Below are 6,925 nucleotides of genomic sequence, written 5' to 3' on the forward strand. Positions count from 1 at the left end.
TTGATGGTCCTCACTGATGGCTTCACACGATTGATGAGAGGTGAGTACTTGGGGGTGAGGAACAAAGAAAGGTGATCATATTAACCCAGGAGGGCGAGGGGGGTCACGGCGTAAGCCTTAGCCATGTTTGTGTAGACAAGGTTTTGTTTCCTCTGGTGTGACAGGAAACACGCTGGTGAAATTTGGGGAGCACTGCCTTTAAGTTTGAGTGACTAAAATCTCCCGCAACAATAAATGCAGCCTCCGGGTGAGCAGTCTGTTGTTTACTATATAAGCTGCAGTTATAATGGTGGAAGTAAACTCCCGTGGCAGATAAAACGGTCTGCATGTAACCACGAGAAGCTCTAGGTTAGCTGAGCAGTGTCCCCTAACATTAACAGAGTTCGTGCACCGAGCTTTGTTAACGTAAATGCACAATCCTCCGCCTCTGGTCTTACCGGATTAATCTGCCGTCCTACACACACACACACACACACACACACACACACACACACACACACACACCACTTTCCAGTCTCTTGCATAATATTGATACAAAGCCCAGGATAAACTAGAGAAAGTGTGAGCATCAATAAAATGTCTTAGAGAAACAGTAGCTAGGTCTTAAGATAGATTAAAAAACAATTGAGTTAATTGATCTAAACTTCAATGTTTGTATGTTTTAACCATAGATTGTATAAAAAGACAAAACTAAAAACTTACATTACCCGTCAAATACATATTTCCCAAAGATGGTTTCTGTCATTTTAGGTAGTTCTTATCATGCTGATGTGTGTTGAAGTGTTCATTTTACTAATATGTTTGGTTCTAATGAGTTATTTGATGCTATAAAAAGGTCACAATTGAGCAGTTGAGCTCTGCACACGATTGGGTTGGCCAGGTGTATGGGCGGGACCTCGATACCGCAGCTCCAACCAGCGCGAGATGGCAGCGCCCGTATCCGGGATATTTTGGTTCATTTCTGTACAGTGGGAGGAAGTGGAGACGCGTCGTCCATCTTTATATACCATCTATGGTTTCAGCAGGATTGCTGAGTAACAAGATTACAATGACAAAGCTGTACAAAATATGTTAAAGGCACAAAAAAACCTGTAATATTTCGACAATAGACACGGAAAAGCGATCAGAGACCTTACAGTTGAAAGAATAATTATGATTGATGCACACAAATACAGTACACTGTCTGCATGCAATGGCTGCACGTTCAGATTTCATAGATATCGGAAGCAAAGTGAACAGGTCGAGAAGTCACAGTAATCAAGTTATATTACCAAAAAAAAGTATATATAAATATAATTTGCTATAGGTTGGATTCATAACTTATAATTTGCGCTTTGCAAACATAATAAACAGACAAGAAGACAGAAAGCTTTATTTTTTCATCCCCATTCTTAATCTCTGATTAACTAATACACACACACACACACACGTTTGTTTCACTATCCCCGTGGAGTGCAGTTATTGACATGATGCTTTCCCTAGCCCTTAACCATCACAACGAAATGCCTAACCCTAACCATAACCTAATTGTAACCTGTGTCCTAAAACCAAGTCTTAACCTTCAAAAAGCAGACACAAGTCCCCATGGGTTAGTGTGCATTCCAGTTAAGGAACATGAAAACACACACACACACACACACACACACACACACACACCACTTTCCAGTCTCCTGCAGGGCCAAATTGTCCAGATCAGACCCCCCGTTGCACACACTTAGCTCCATGTCTTCTCTTGTTCTTTTGCTATAAAGTGTTCTCCTTTGTTAATCTGAGAGAGAGGAACAGTAGAAGAAGCCTCAAAAGAGCCACTGTGGAGTGCTGCAAGCAGACAGTGGACGAATGTATTCAGAGGTAATGATGTACAATGGTGAGTGATGAAAAATAAGGTGTTTTTTTTCTTCTGGACTTTATAATCCTTGAAAAGTCAGGTAAGTGGTCGGGTTTTTATATGAATTTCTCCATTTAAAATCATCACAGCTTCACTAAAATGGAGTTTGAAAGTTTTAAAGAAAATAATTTACCAAAAAAAAGGGAAGAAAAACAGAAAGTCAGATTATTCGATCACATTATGTTTTAGCTTCATATAGGTGGCAGATAGATTTCCACTGACCAACAGTCTGGCCAGCTGTTATTTAGGGACACGTTGACAGTAGACAGACAGACAGTACACACCCACTGACACTGATACTGAATGTGGAATGTGGGTTTTATGGGCTTACAAATGCACACACACACACACACACACACACTATGCACTCATGTACTGTATGTGCACGCACGCAGACACACACATGCGTACACGCCCATCGGCCCAAGCATGCAAGCATCCACCCACCCACACATGCAAACACACACAAACACACACGCACCTAGGTATCTGTGACCACTAATTGTGTCTGGCCAGTGCCGTCCCCAGCAGCCAGGGTCATGAGAGTGCTGCGGTGCAGGACAGGGTAGCCATTGCGGTAACCTCTTAAACATAGCTTATCCTGAGGCCTGTTATTACCCTGAGAAACTATCATCTTTTTCTCCTCAAAACCGTCCTGCTCAGTCAATTTAATGAAGCAGGCATTCCAATGGAGGGAAATGAGCAACAACTCCCACAGTCCCACGCAGCACCAGCAATTAATGGTTCTAGACAACAACCTCCGGGAAGGAGACAGGGTACAGCAAATAGGTTTATCCTAACAATGTTATTATCACTTGTCTCGCTGTTGTTTGTCTTTGCCGTTGTCTGCCTTTTCAATTCTTCTGGCTATGCTTTGCACTCACTGACGTGCAATCAAAAGGATGTCTGCTGTTCTGTAGCACAAAGTGATCATAATAAACAGTATGCAGGTGGCTGATCTGTGCTGTTGACTTTATGACTCAGGGCTGAGGACAAGTGTCTAGATTTGAAAAATCATAGTCATATTTTCTAACTCTGTTGCAAAAAGAGTGACGATCAGTGTTGGGGTAACGCGCTACAAAATCATGCGTTAGAGTACTCAGATTACTTTTTTTGTTGTAACGAGTAACGTAACGTGTTAGTTTTGCAATTCAAGTGATCATTTATTTAGTTACGTCTTCAAATAAGCAATCCGTTACGGTTAAAGCTTTACCGTATTTCCTTGTTCCTTTTGTTCCCACAAAAAACTAAAAAAGAAAATCCCTGATGCATTTGCACTGTTTCTGTTTCTTTCCTACTCCTTGGAGTGTGCGTACTAGTGGAAGGTATCCAGTCCTACGGTTGTGTCAGCGCTCATGTGTAGCTCATATAGGTTAGTGAGATGGCAGAGAGGACAGCCTTTATGTCGTGGAAGTAAGTAACTAAGCATTGACCTAGTTAGCTGGTTGCATGTTGAAACATGATGTAGCCTACACGAGCCCGTGTTTTATTGTTTTCACTGAGGCAGCTGTGCCTAATATGCTTCTGCCCAGTTTGCTGTCAGATCGTTAGCAGCCGAAAGGCTGCACAGGTGCCACCTGTCAGGTACCCTGGTTTCTATTTACCTTCATGTACTTTAAATAATTCGACTTTTTTCATTGCAGTTGAATTGCAAAAGCAATTACATGTTGTATGAACTGGCTAGGGCATATGCATTGAGCCCCGGTACAAGTTTACTTGTAATCAAACATAATCGAGCTGTAAAGGGGATATTGTGTCTGTCATTCCTGTTATTAGCCTGCAGAGTTACAGATTATGGGCCGCAGACTAGGCTCTGCAATGATGGTAGAGTCAATACATTAAAAGGGAGACGTATAGCTAGGCACCTTCTGGACAATATAACCAACATGAGCAAGGAATCGCAAAGGGGTTTTCATTTTTGGTAAAGCAAAAGTACTCTAATGAGTTACTTTTCTCAGTAAGTAACGCTCTAGCGTAACAAATTACTTTTTAATGGCACTTGTAATGTAACAAGTTACTTTTAAAAGTAACGTTACCCAACACCGGATATGATAAATTTCCATCTCGAAGCAAAAAAAGCAACTAACAATACAGCCCAACCATTTTTGGAGGGCCATGCAGATATTGTTATTTGAGAGAGAAAAACATCTAATAAAGATAAATCTGCCTATATCCCTTTTTGTACACAAACGTTTCTGGCTATGAGCCCTCAAATCTGGTTATTAAATACTTGTGACGAAAAATGAACTTTACTATCAAAGATGACAATAACTGTAACAGTGCATTTCGAACAGTAAATCTGTCTAAATAATAGCTATAAATAAAAACTAATACAACACAAATCAATTTGTCATCTTAAAATATTTTAAACAAAAAAACAAAACAAAAAAAAAAGCTAAAATTGCAGCATCTATTTGTAAATCTGCCAACATACAATATGCTGTCATATCTCTGCAGTAAGCCAATATTGGCCCATAGTATTGGCCTACAGATGCAGCAGTCAACAAAGCATTAATACAGCACTATCATAGATTCTTGCAGTGGGAAATATTAACACTCTGCCAGACTTTCCTGTGCGATTTCTGCTCTCTGTCTCTGCAGTAAAAATGTTTGTTTCTACGAAGTTGCCAAAGTTACCTGTATATATGTACCTGGTGATAGTAATTAATTAGACTGGTGCTCTTTTTAAAACAATAAAGGAGCACTTGACCTTGCACTTTCTTTAAATGTTTTGTGATTTCTAGAAATACAAAGAATTCAGAAACTATTAACATGGCAGAAAACAGCAGCAGTTCCTCGTGCTCCTTCAGTATATGATGGCTTCTATTTCATATTTGTCCTGTTGGAATGAATTTCCTGTTTCGCTTTCAGTATAATATCAGTTGTCTAAAGAAGGGAGAGCTGCTAGCTGAGTGACAGCAAAGCATTTAACTTTTCTTCTCCTCTCAAGGACTCCCCTTCAACTGTTGACTTGAATTAGTCTCCTGCTGCCTTTATTAGCAGCAGCGGTGGAATCAGAGAAGGCTGTCTGCGTGGATCATGGAGGAAGGAAGGAGGGGGGGTGACCGCTAAGTGCTTCACTTCTGATCTCTGATGGGGGTCATGGGGTCGCCGCTCAGCCTCACCCTGATGACTTCTGACACCGCATGAGCAACCAAAACCACACACGTGCACGCACACACACACACACACACACACACTGGATTTGAATTCAAGAGCACTAAAAGCCACATCCTTGGGGATGGTTAGAGCATTGATACAATTAACTCAAGTACAACTACTCTTGCACAAGTATTGCTCAAATATCAATTCAAAAGTAGAAGAGCAGCTTCTAAACAAAGTTTAAACTCATGCAGGCTACTCACTTCATGTTCTCACATTGCGAATGAAAATCTGTGAACATTTCCACATAATATGAAGTGATAAGAAGCTATTTCTAAGCAGCTGTTGCAAACAATTAATGGGTCAACATCAGGCTTATGGTTGATGTTTACGGAAAGGTTGCTCTCTAATCATATCACCAAATTAGCTGTAATTTGGGGTTCTGAATGATACTGGTTTCATTTTACTCACTGGGTATGTCTAAACGTACCAGTCTCAGACAAGTTGTAATTAAAGATGAAATGTATAATACATGATTTTAACAGTACTCCAGACTTTTTAATCGTCTGATACCAGGCAAAGCAGAATGGCAAAGAAAATAAGCAGAGAAGTTACAGTTGCTTTCCAACTTCAGGAAATATTGAAAGGACTGGGCAAAGTTGCTCGACTTACCTATTAACTGATTTCTGAGTGACAAAAATGAGAACTATTTGCTACTAAAACTAAATAGTTTTCAAGGCTACGTGGCTAAGAAACATATGTATGATGCTGACTGCTGTAGTTTGTTTTTTTATCAAACTGGTAAAGTTAAACCAAGAAATACTGTATTTGTAGCCGCAAATCACGACACAACTTAAAATCCAGCTTTCCCCTTTGATTTCGCCTTTATAGCTTTAGGGTTTGGAAAATTATCCCATGTATCAGCTTACGCCAACTCTTCACTGAAGCTATATGATGTTTACATTCAGTAAAATATTCAAACCCAAGACTGTGTGTTTATGGCTTCACCGGTCCATCAAATGTCGATATTCTAGATGTCTTGTGCACCATTTTATCCACATTTCCCACAATTCAACCTGGAAACCCGTCTGTACTTAGGTTTAGCCAACAACAGCACTTTAAGTTAAAGTTAGTGAAAGATTGTGGTTTTGGTTAATGTTAACATGTATCTCATGCTTCAAGTCACTGCAGACTTTCCCTAACCTGAGACTGAGACTGGGTTGAGTTAATTATATTTCATTTTTAAAGCAGCATTAATTGATATTTTCAGCAGAGCAAGCTGTAAACACAGCATTGACATATTAAAACCTTATTAAGTTGATATGGCAAACGTTTTAGCAAAAAGATGGCCACTTACACATTCAGCAGACACGGAGACAACATTGGCATTCATTTAGAGTCGTGTTTTTTGTCACCGTGATGAATTTAAGTACGATATTCACTCTCTTTTTGCTCTGTTTTTGGTCTCTAGCAACTCCTGAGTTCACCAGCGAGTCTCTAACTGTGTCTGTCTGTCCGTTTGGTGCTCAGCAGGTAGCGCACAGTAGGTTTATCAGAGCTTTTTCGCTGCATGCTGCATCAGGAAACATGGTTGATAAGAGCAGTGAGAGTGAACCAAACATTAGTTGTGGGCAGTTAAACCAAACCAGTTTGCTAAAAAAGATGCACAAAAGCTACATGGAGCTGAGGCGGACTGCAGACTCGGGTGATAATTCTCACAATTGTCACTGTGAGTGAACAGTTTCACATCACACATACGTATTTAAAGTATTGTTAATAAAATAATTAGTGCAGCTTTAAATGAATAAATCTTCAAGGTTGATAATAAAAACAGACAGAGCCCTGTGAATCTCTTATTGGTCACTCGTCACCTAATACTCAACATGCAGTCTGTATGGACCAAATGTCTAATCCCAATCCCAGAATTCTGGGAAT

This window comes from Siniperca chuatsi, linkage group LG12 (assembly GCF_020085105.1).
Source record: "Siniperca chuatsi isolate FFG_IHB_CAS linkage group LG12, ASM2008510v1, whole genome shotgun sequence".
In the NCBI taxonomy this organism is placed as follows: Eukaryota; Metazoa; Chordata; class Actinopteri; order Centrarchiformes; family Sinipercidae; genus Siniperca; species Siniperca chuatsi.